The 12,013-nt window shown below is 40.2% G+C and overlaps 1 pseudogene; it reads left to right on the top strand.

The window, feature by feature from the left end:
• The first annotated feature begins 1,301 nt into the window (after positions 1–1,301).
• LOC125722605 (cytohesin-2-like) lies at positions 1,302–3,174 on the top strand (annotated as a pseudogene).
• Positions 3,175–12,013: the final 8,839 nt, after the last annotated feature.

The following is a 12,013-nucleotide window of genomic DNA, read 5'->3' as shown; positions in this document are numbered from 1 at the left end:
CCCAGAGATCTGAATGGGTGTGGTAGGGGGGCCCAACCTCATATTTTGTCATAGGGCCCAAAATTGCTAGCGGCGCCCCTGTTCCCGTGAATACTGTTACACTCCAACCCTAGACAGGATATCAAAACAGCATCTTACCTATAGTTTTAAAAGAGATGAGGGATATTAATCATTGACCTTTATCTTTGCTATTTCAGAAATCCGTATCTGCTACCTTGTGACTGGAAGTATACACTGTAAATAAAGGCTAAATTTGTCACAGTTTTAAACGATTTTATATCAGCCAATTTGACTACAGTATAATTATATTTTTTTCCTCTTATGTTAAATGACAGAAAAGTTTTATCAAAACTACATTGCATAACTGGCATCGTAGTACTGATTAGCACCGATTCAGACATCCCGATGAACAAATATGAAGTTCATTTAAACTGTGGTACCTTAAATCCGTCAAGTTACCTCGATAAGCCAGTAACCCTGATTCGTAGTATAGGCCAATGATCACAAGCACTCTGTGTAAACGTATTGTTTAACCGGCGCTGTTGCATTACCAGGGTGAGAGGTTGACTTGCTGGTTAGCTATAAAAACAGACGTTAGTGCAACTCCACGTTAATGGTGCGGTCATCATGGCTTATAAATGCTTATTATCGTTCATCATTGTTTGTGTCAGTAACGATAACATAAACAAGGGTAGGCACCAGGAGAACATCATTGGCTCTTGCATCGATTACTTTTCCCGTAACACCCTTTAGATTGTTTGCCTGAAGGGCAGCAAACCGACAATTTCGGTGTGATTGAGCTGATCACGTGTGCATGGGGAGGGAATGCGGACCACATGACCTTCCCGGCGAGCTCAGCACATCCAGCATCGCTTCGCAAATACAATCAAAATGTTTTATCTTTATTCACACTTTCTATCTTTATTCATTATCTCTACGATCTCACTGCTGGACGAATGCCTGGCATTCAGAGCATTCTTTATTAGCCATTTGCCTTTGGATGCAGTTTATTTCCATGCCCCAAAGCTTCCAGGCATCAGTAATTGCTTCCCATGTTACTCCGGTCCTGGGGTCTTCTGTAACTGCCCTTTGGGATTACATATATTCAGCATATGCTTTTGTCCGAAGTGATGAGAGTTTGGGGTCAGAGCACTTGGGTCTAAGGGACTTGCTCAAGGGCTTAACAATGTTACGATTACTCTGCCATGGGAGTTGAACCAACAACCAAACTGGCAGAGATGGCCAACCTGCTGAGCTCCACACCCGCTGACGATCTCCTTTTCCTGTCTGCTGCAGTCTCCATGGACCTGAGTCCAGAGAAGCACTCTGAACTTGAGGACATCCGGCTGAGGAAAGGAGCCCTTCTGCTGGAGATCCAGAGGCTGCGGGAGGCGCTGAGAGAGGCCCTCATGGAAGTGGAGGGCCTTGAATCCAGCACCAAACGCAGCCAAATCTTAGAAAAGAATAGGCATGTCGCCATGGGAAGAAAGAAATTCAACATGGACCCTAAGAAGGGTATCCTGTTCATGGTACAAAACAATCTTCTCCGGCACACGTCTGAGGACATCGCCCAGCTCCTATACAAGGGAGAGGGGCTGAACAAAACAGCCATTGGGGATTACCTGGGTGAGAGAGACGACTTCAATATCCAAGTCCTCCAAACATTTCTTGGGCTTCATGAATTCGCAGGGTTCAACCTGGTACAGGCTCTCAGGCAGTTCCTCTGGAGTTTCCGTCTGCCAGGAGAAGCACAAAAGATTGACAGGATGATGGAGGCCTTTGCGCAGAGGTACTGTCAATGTAATCCTGGAGTCTTCCAAAACATTGACACCTGCTATGTACTTTCATTTTCCATAATCATGCTAAACACTAGCCTTCATAATCCAAATGTGTGAGACAAGCCCAGTGTGGACAGGTTCATCTCCATGAATCGAGGAATCAATGATGGAGGCAACCTGCCAGATGATCTCCTCCGAAATCTTTATAAGAGCATAAAGAATGAGCCATTCAAGATTCCTGAAGACAATGGGAACAATCCCTTCTTAAACCCTGACAGAGAGGGTTGGCTCTTCAGACTGGGAGGAGGACGGGTGAAAACATGGAAAAGGCGGTGGTTCATCCTGATGGACAACTGCCTTTACTACTTTAAACATACTACGGATAAGAAACCCAGGGTGATCATTCCGCTGGAGAATCTGAGCATCCGTGAGGTGAAGGATCTCAGGAAGCCTAACTGCTTTGAACTGTACATCCCTAACAACAGCAGACAGCTGATGAAAGCCTGCAGAACGGAGGCGGACGGCCGCCTGGTAGAGGGCAATCATGTGGTGTACCGCATCTCGGCGCCAACCCCTGAGGAGAAGGACAAGTGGATACAGAGCATCACTGCTGCTGTGAGCGCTGACCCTTTTTATGAGATGCTGGCAGCAAGAAAAACACAGATCTCTTAAAACAGGGGTGTCAGACTCATTTTCACCCCGCGCCACATCAGCATCATAGTTGTCACCTTATTCGGCCCTCAGGAAACCACCATGTCCCCCACAGACATCCCGATGTCATGTATTTGGTGCCAGAATTATAGAACACACAGGACTATTTGTGCCAGATTCCAGAGGAAGAAGTCAACCACTGTGAAAATGACTGCATTCACAGACGTGACATTGCTTGTGATGATGATGTCTTCACGTTGTGCACCTCTGTCATGGCAGAGAATGGTCTTGATGTTCCTCTGGATGCTTATAAGGCAATTGACCTCTACCTGCGCCTACGAGAAGAATGATCAGTTCTTCTACACATTGAACGATAAAGACTGTGTGAATATGTTTGGATGTGCTATTGCAGAAAGTATTTATTTCAGAACAAGGAACTTTGCACAAAACAACTGACTATTTGACTATGATCGCCCACTCAAACATTTGGGCCCAAAATTGTTGTTGCAGACATTCTTTGCCTTTATAATGTGGTCTCACAAAGTAATGTTTAACCTTAAGGTAGCATGACTGAATACCAGGTTTTGTTTTGAGGCGACTTATTGTTCACTACAGATTTTATCATCGAAATGCCCTGTCCTTTTTTTGTATAAATGTGAAATTAAATGTTATTTGCACTGTATTGCTGATCTTTATGTCAGAGTACCTTTTTTTCTGAGAATCCACACTGCTCTAAATTTGCATCAACATGATTGGGATTGGGATGGAAAAATTATTTTCCATCTTAACCCATATTCTAAGCATATTGATTTCTGTTGTAAATTTTACTTTTACAGCAGTATGATTTAAGACACTAACAGCAATCCATTTTTCAACCAGTAATTGTTAATGTGATAGGAATTGCATTCAACAGCAAATGCATTCAACTTAACCAAATGTATAAATCTTACATATTCTGATGATTCGACATTCCCCCGATGTCTGTGTGATGTATTTCAGCAACAACACGCAGTTAATGAGATCACTATGCGGAATTTAGCCGACTGTTATTTTACTGATTAGGATATATCACCCATGATTGGGGTATACTATATATCAAGGGTCAGCAACCTTTTTGAAACTGAGAGCTACTTCACGGGTACTGAGCCATACAAAGGCTACCAGAACAGACTTTACCTAAACTTATCTAAACTTCATGTAGAATAAACACGTTTTAAATGCTTTTTTGGATATTGTCATTTTCAAATCTATATAAATACAAATGTGATTAAAAAAGAATAGCAACAAGATAAAATGAAATTTTAGTCGCTGCCCACTGGTGAGTTGTGGTATTTTTAGAACAGGTCCGTGGACAACTCATGTGGTCCTTGGGGGCATCCTGGTGCCAGTGGGCACCATGTTGGTGACCCCTGTTCTAAATGGTATGTAGGGTTTGCAAACTACACCAACGCTTCTGATGTAGCTACATTTAGGCTTATAGTGGAATAATATAGTGGAAGATTCCTTGCGTGAGTGTCTGAGAGCGTGAAAGTCATGCTAGATGCAAGGTAGTCGGCAGCCCTGCTTTCCGTGTGCATCTGTCTCTTACTTTAGGTGGCTAGAGATCCAGCATTACTCAGGATTAGGAGCCACTTGCACTGATAATAATTAGTTTCTTTTTCCCCTTGCAGTCTGCTGCTGTATAACATTATGAAATCAGCCCAAAAATCCGCAACCCATGACCTCCTAATATTTACCCGAAACTATGTTTTCAAAATAGCACAATTGGGCATGAACACCGCGGACCTGGAAACTCTGCTGAGCATTGAGAATCAGTGTGCAAAGGCTCTTAATTTGGATATGTTTGTGAAACGTTCTGCTGCACAGCACAACAAAGAAAAACAACTGGTCAGTGATAATGAAAAGTACAATCAGCATTGTTTTAACCATGAGAGTCCAAATGCTTAGATAAATTGTCACTTTTTCAGTGTAAGTATGCTCCTGAGCTCCACGATTCTGAATGATAGTCGGTTTCTCACTGAACCTCCATGCCACTCTGTTAAAATCTCTTGCCACCCCATGTAAAATTTTCTAGATCCACCACTGTGCCAGAGCTAAGACTTAAGAATCTTGAGTATTATTTCAACATAAACTTTGCTTGGGTGCTTCATACTTTAAATTAAATATAAATTATGGCAACGTGCAAAACTATTAAGGAAAATGCAACGTATTTGTTTTTCATTTACGTAATTATATATGTTGATTATGATTCTTTTTAGTTCCACAGTACATGCAGATACTACAATCCAAGCATGCACTCTTAGGTTAATTGCTATCAGTTTATATAAAGATTTATAGAAATTTCAGTCAGAGACTAGCTTCTGATATAGAAAGAATGTTTACATTTTTTTTGGCCGTGGAATAGTTTTTCAGTGCTGCATGTAGTTTCTCTTTATTGTTTGAATAGGGCACACTTACACATCAACAAGTGCTGTGGCAGTTGTGATGTTCTCGCATATGAGAAAATACAAGGACAACTTTTATTAAAGAAAACGAAAGGCTTTACTCTCCATACTCCAGTCAATTGCATGCATAGGCCTACTGCCGCATCTCACTTTGCCAACTTCCGCTTCCGTGCGGCTCAGGAGGATCTGGCTGCAGAACACTGGAAAGGGGTCCACAGCTCAAGGGGACCACCAGAGGACAGATGGAGTGGAACCGGGAACCAAGGGATTTGCCAGTGACTGGCACTCACTGTTGTTTTCGACTACAATAAAAACAGCTGTACTGGCTAAATAATGAGCATACAAAAGTAAAAAAAGACATGGATAGGAATAAAAAGGTAATTAAAAATAGAAAAACAACCGAAGAGTCATTCACATTGAACACGCGTCTCTGCTCTCAGGACGATGATCCTGCCAACTGCGCCAGACTGTGACAGACCGAACTACAAAACTGTAGACTCAGTGGACAGCTGACTACGCCACCCTAGGAATTTCATCCAGCTTTCCATTGAGACTACAGTTTTGCAGTCTGTTCTGCCAGACAATGTATTAAAAAGTGCAGTGTTATACATGACACTGTAATTAGTTCAATTCAAGAGATGTACTATCAAGTTATAATAGTGTGATTATCATAATCACACAAATATATGAATTCCTCTGATACTGAATTAAACAACCCTTTATGCTGTCCCTTATGTGAATTAGTAAAAATCTCCATAGTCATATGCAATTCCAATTCCCCCTTTTATTTATTTTATGGCAGACAGACAGCAGTGTATTATTATATTATAATTATATTATATTTATTATAATTATATAATTATATTATATTATAATTATTATATATATCATTATATTAGGGTGCCCCTCGCAGAAGGTAAATTTAATCTTATTTAATTACATTTTCTATATAGCGTCAGATGACAGCAGACGTCATTTACTGTAAGGTTACCTTTACTATAGAAGATATAACAGCTCCCAAAGTTCTTCATCTGGTACAGAAAACATACGCCTGACAGATGTTGAAGTTTATTCCGTCTTTATTCTTTTAGACACCGTGAAAAACATTCTAAAAGATCCATGATATTACCGCTAAACAGCGGCTCATACATCACCGCAATTCCACTTTTTAATACAAGACAACAAGTAAATACAATAAATATAAATTACCGTTTGCGCCTTCTGACCAAATGCTTAGGAGTTATTACAGATCCTGCCGTGACAAGCCGACAAACCACAAGTTGACTCCATGAATCTCCCAGCATGCATTTACTCCTACCCTATTCCGTCACATGACCATGTATTCAAGGGTTAACACGGATCAATTAAATAGTCAGCAGAGGGCACTGGCATACATTTCACAGTATACATTCTATATTAAATCAAACCAGCAAAAGGTGATTATGAAATCTTATAAAAAACTTAAAAAAACTGTCTTAGTGACAGTTACAGAGTGGCGTAGTCACCCTTTCGCTCTATAGCGGCCCCTACCCCTACTACGTTTATAATTATAATAATTGCCTCATGTGCAGTTACGCTGGTTAAATTACCTGGAAATGTTATTAACTGCACATTCTCCTAGAAACTAACAATGGTGCTCACTCAGGTATATTTATAATGGTCAGAAAGCTGATGTAAAGTCTGATATAGTGCTGAATGTGTTATTTTGTAGACAGTAATAGGTTTAATAAATTTTATATTCCATTACTGTAGAAAGCTATACTTGCTTACTTAAGGTATTTTGCGTTATTAATGTGTGATTTAAATGCAGGTAGTTTTATTACAGTCAGCTTTTATTCACAGTGAGTAGCTTGTCATCATGAAGAGGAAGTGTGACAATCGTGAGGTTTTGGGCAACCACAGAAAAGCAGGAAAGTAAGTAGAGACAGTGAGATAATTAGTGCCAGTCAGATGATAGACGTATACAGTATGTGAGTCAAAGGTTCTTCATATATTAATCATCCCATTCAGGTAACAAATCCTTAGAAATCCATTCCTGAGCATCATGCCAAGAAACACCACTTGTTTACTGATAACTGCTTTAATGTAAACTCTGCTGTGCTGAGAGTAAAGATGAAGAGGGAGAGACAGCAAGAGGCTGCTGACGGCAGACAATGCAGGCGACATGGAGGGGAGTGAGAAAAGGAGCAAATATTGATGGTTAAGAGTGAATAATGACGTCACAGCAGCCTGATCCTGATGTTAGTTTAATATGCTTCTTAGTTTGGCCTGTGGTGTGTATTTCAGATACAGCATTTAATCAGGGAGACTGAGTGTGAGTCAATGGCAGAGAGAGAGAGAGAGAGAGAGAGAGAGAGCAGACAGGCAGATGAAGATGAAGGTGTATTAGGGAAGAGGGGGGAGGAGCTTGGACCTTCACCAAATCAGCCAAATGTAAATGTCACGTCTATCAAACAGGAGACCCTGCTTTCAGGAGAAATGGTTTAAAGATCACACTTGGCTCCCTTACAGCCCCCCTCGTCTTAAGGGGGGTTCTTTGTTTCTACTGTGCAAAATAATTTGTAACACAAATGTCTAAACTGGCATGAAAGACACATTCAGCTCTTGTGAAGACTGGCATGTGAAACTGGAAAAGGCACTGGGGAAATTCAGTGCACATAAAGACAGGCAGTGCCACAGATTAGCACTGATGATATGGATTCAGAAGATCAATCCTGTTAATATTCAACCTTCAGATGAGCTGGAAAGAGCAGCAGCAAGTGAGGAAAAATCTTCTGGAGCTAAGTACTTGGCACGGCAAGGCCTGGCTTTTCGAGGTGTTGGTAAGGAGAGTGGGAATTTCAAGCAGCTTCTAATGCAAACAGCAGAGGGCGATGCAGAGCTGACCATGTGGCTGAAAGGTCACTTTGATTTCACCAGTGCTGTTTAACTGTAACACCTGTTCCTGGGTTGCCCTCAGTCCTTGTTATTGGTTATGATTCTCACTGTCCTGCACTGTGTCTTGTTAGCTGTGTATTTAAGTGCCTGTTCTGCTTCTGTTCTTTGATGCTTCATTATAGCTGTATGTTGTATGTATGTATGTATGTATATAGTTCTCTAGTTGTGTTTATTCCATCATTTAGTTCATTCCTGGTCATTTGCTGTTTATTTTGGATCCATCCTGATCCTTTTGGTTTTGATGTGTGTGTTGTAAAAAACCCTATTTTTCCAGCCGTGTCATGCACTGCCACAACCAGAAGAGGGCAGAAGATATGGCACAAAAAACAGGAAGAAGCCTAACTTTAAAAAGAACAAAAAACATCAAGACTCATCCAGCATTGGGTGGTGGGTTAACGAATAACACAAACAATCAAAGAATAAGCAAACAAATGAGAGAAAAGATGCAGAGATGACTGAGAAGCAGGGGATGACTGGAGAAGAGATGACAGGAGCAGAAGACAGGAGGGATACAGGAAGAGCGGAGAAGACAGTATAACTGAAGAATGGGAGAAGAGGAGAGACCACAGAGGAAGGAGAACATAGATGACTGGAGGGGAGGGAATATAGGAGCAACAGAGAGAAGGAGGAAGTGCTGCGGAGGAGAAGACAGGATAAGAGGGGAAAATGTGAGCAGAGAAGGACAAACACCCCCACTGCCCAGCAAAGTGCACTTGTAAGTAAACCACAATTTTAGCCTTGGGCTCAATATCTGGACTTGTCTCTGTGTAGCAATGCATAGAATCCTTGACACTGGTTATGACTGTACTGTATTAGTCCTAAACTTGCCATTATAGTGTAAGGAGAAAAGATTTTTTTTTAAATAAATCATTTAAAAAAAAAGGTAGAGCGATGTAGCCGCCGGAGAAGTCCCCCCCCCCCCCCCCCCAAAGCCCTTTTTGTTCCCTTCTAGCTACCAGATGAAACTCACAATGCACCCCAACGCCACCTAACTTCTCTTCCACATGATGCACCTTATTTACCCTCTGAATCCTGTCTATTATTGAGCGTTTTTCTATCCATTTGATTATAAACTTATTACACTGTATGTACATTAGTCAGCCACATATGCTGTACGGCTTTGTTTTCCGGACAGTCTGGGCTACTCAGATGTGTCATAATTCGATTTGTAAATGCTGACAGTCTTGATATTATCCTTCTTATCAGGAAAAACTACTTCTGCATATAGATATTTCTCAATTTTTAGTCTCATCTAATATAAAAATTGGCAGGTAGTACAAATATAATCTTATAAATGCTGAGATTAGAGTATCTGCGATGCAGGAATGCAGGGGTTTCATTGGGGCCCTTTCTATGGCTTAGTACTGTGAAGGAGTACATGGTTAGTGCCAGGCGCAAATGAATATCTTTGATTTTGCATCCATGTGGTAACTTGTTGAAGTTGTCTGATAGTCAGTAATACATGGTTTAATTATTATGATTGTTTATTTATTACTTTATAACATCTAAAAGAAACTGAAATAGGAAAGCTTATTTTAATTTATGTTCCACTGGATAAACACAGACATTACAGACGGTTTTAGAGTCTAATGCTGAATGTTTTTTGCGATCATTTTTCTGCTTGCGTATGCTGTGATTGGTGCAGTGAAATTTGAGAATGTGTTTGTGGTCAGTATCATAGCCTCAGACAACAAACCAACGCTGTAGCGTGTCACTGTGTTTACATGTGAGAGGGGTTCCAGTTACATAATGAACTCGTTCTAATTGTTTTGACGGAGATCGACAAACCTAAAAAATAAATGCTGGTGTTATCAAAAACTATGTCATATAGCTATATTCCAGATTTATTACAGCCAATCACATCTCAGAGCTCCTAGGAACCTCCTTCTCCCTACATTTCCCTCCTTCACACTCTTCCCTCAAATACTGTTACATTTGTCTTTTTTCCACACTCACACCCTGTCTTGATCATACTCTGACTGCATGGCATCCATATGCAGGGCAAACTATTTTACAGTCTTATCTAGTATAATAGGACATAAACATTGAATTTGATAGTTATCTTTTATTTACACATTAGAACACAACACATGAACATGAAGGGATCGTTTGCATTTGCAACCAACACCTCCGCAAACCCCCCTGCGGAATACTGGCCGCGGACAGGGGTGGGAATCCCCAAGCTGGAAGACTGTACTGCGTCATGTTAACATTAGCTAGCTAGTTAGCATGGATACAGAGTGCACCGGACTAAAACTATAAAGGACGTAAGGTGTGTGATATAGTAAAACACTTACTAACTGGTAATGCACGTTAGCATTACGTTAAATGACAACTTTACCTATTACTTACCAGAATAGCCTCCTACACGTGCGACGAATGACAGTAGGCAGAAGGCTGTGCGTTTTTCAGAAACACACCGGAGTTAAACTTACGCCGCATTATTTACCGGCACTTCTAACACCAACATTTACAGCCATTAACTCATATGTGGTAGTAACACTGAAATTACTTTCTCTGCGTCAAAATAAGGCAACACTGTGATTTTGATACTTTATCATTTATACTTAACTGTACCTTCCTCCCATTCCTCCGTCTCTGCTTATTGACATTTAGGAGAGTCTCAGATATAAATTAACAATTCAAAATTATCAAAGACAGACACAACACTGAAGAGATGACAAAGACAAAGTTTGAAAAGTAAATATGTTTTATTGCAAATCTCTTATCTTAACATAGCCTACCTTATCATATGTTAACTTACCACATCTTATATTTTAACTTAGCCTATCATCATATTTTAACTTAGCCTATCTTATGATATTTTAACTTAGCCTATCTTATCATATGTTAACTTAGCCTATCATATTTTATCTTAACCTATCTTGTCATATCTTAACTTAACCTATCTTATTATATTTTAACTTAGCCTATCTTATCATACAACTTAACCTATCTTATCTTATTATATTTCAACTTAGCTTATATTAATATATTTCGTCTTAGCCTATCTTATATTTTAATTTAGCATATCTTATCCTGTCGTATCTTATAGCTACATTAACACTTAAACAGTATCTCTTTCCGTTGGGTCCCGCGGGATCCCAGTCCAAATGCAGGGCTCTAACACGGGTATTCTAAGAAAAAGAAAATAAACACTTTACTTAACTTTACTTAAAGCAGTCATATAACTGCATTATACATACCCAATTAATGCCTTATAAATCATTTATAAAAGTATTAAAAACACGGCTGTAAATACTTATACAAAGGCATAGCACATTATAGCTATCTTGATAATGCATTATGAATGCTCTGATCTATATATGCACAATAAATATCTTCATAATACATTATATCGGCCATTAATCCATAATAAACATGGCTATAATGTGTTATGCTTTTTTTTCTTCAATATTTATACCCATGTCTATAATATATTTATGGATGCATTACAGTGCATTGTGAAGGTGTCAATAATGTAGTTATATTACTGCTTTAAGTCATTTCTAAACCTGAATTCACAGCCTTATAATTACTGCCTCTTGCTACTTCTTCTGAAGGGCAGGGGACAGCAGAAGAAGCACCACTTCATCTTCTTCTTCTTCTTCTTGTGGCTCTTCTCAGTATCATCTTCAGAATGATCTTCGGCATTCACATGGAATGATACTTCTTCTTCACTGTAGATCTTCTCGGCAGCATCAGCATCTTCTTTTGTTTTATCTGTCTTCATCACTTCAGTCTCGTCCTCTTCCTCAGGTCCTTCTTCTGGTATAGTCAGTAGCTGTGATCTGTCTTCAGATGCCACCATACACTGAAACCTGACCAGTGTGGTAGCATCAGCATCTTCTGCCTGCTGGAATACCACATCAGCTTCTTCATTTTCCTCAGGTCCATCTTCCTGTAAAGTCTGCAGCCATATTCTGGCTACATATGCCGCCATGCACTGCCAACTGTCCACTGTGGCAGCATCAGTGTCTTCTGCTTCCTGAAGCTCCTCATCTGTTTCTTCATCTTCCTCAAGTTCTTCCTCCTGGATGGGTTCTAGCCAAGTTCTGCCTCTTTGTGACACTACATACTCCACAGCATTCCCTGTACTTCTCCCTCCTCCTCCCTTAACCTCCTCCACATTCACTCCCACCTCACATCCATTCTCCTCACCTCCATTTAGCATATCCATCATACTAATACCAGCCTCTGTCC

Source organism: Brienomyrus brachyistius, unplaced genomic scaffold (genome assembly GCF_023856365.1).
Source record: "Brienomyrus brachyistius isolate T26 unplaced genomic scaffold, BBRACH_0.4 scaffold40, whole genome shotgun sequence".
In the NCBI taxonomy this organism is placed as follows: domain Eukaryota; kingdom Metazoa; phylum Chordata; class Actinopteri; order Osteoglossiformes; family Mormyridae; genus Brienomyrus; species Brienomyrus brachyistius.
Note: the sequence above shows the minus strand (reverse complement) of the source record. Positions and strands in the feature narration are given on the sequence as shown.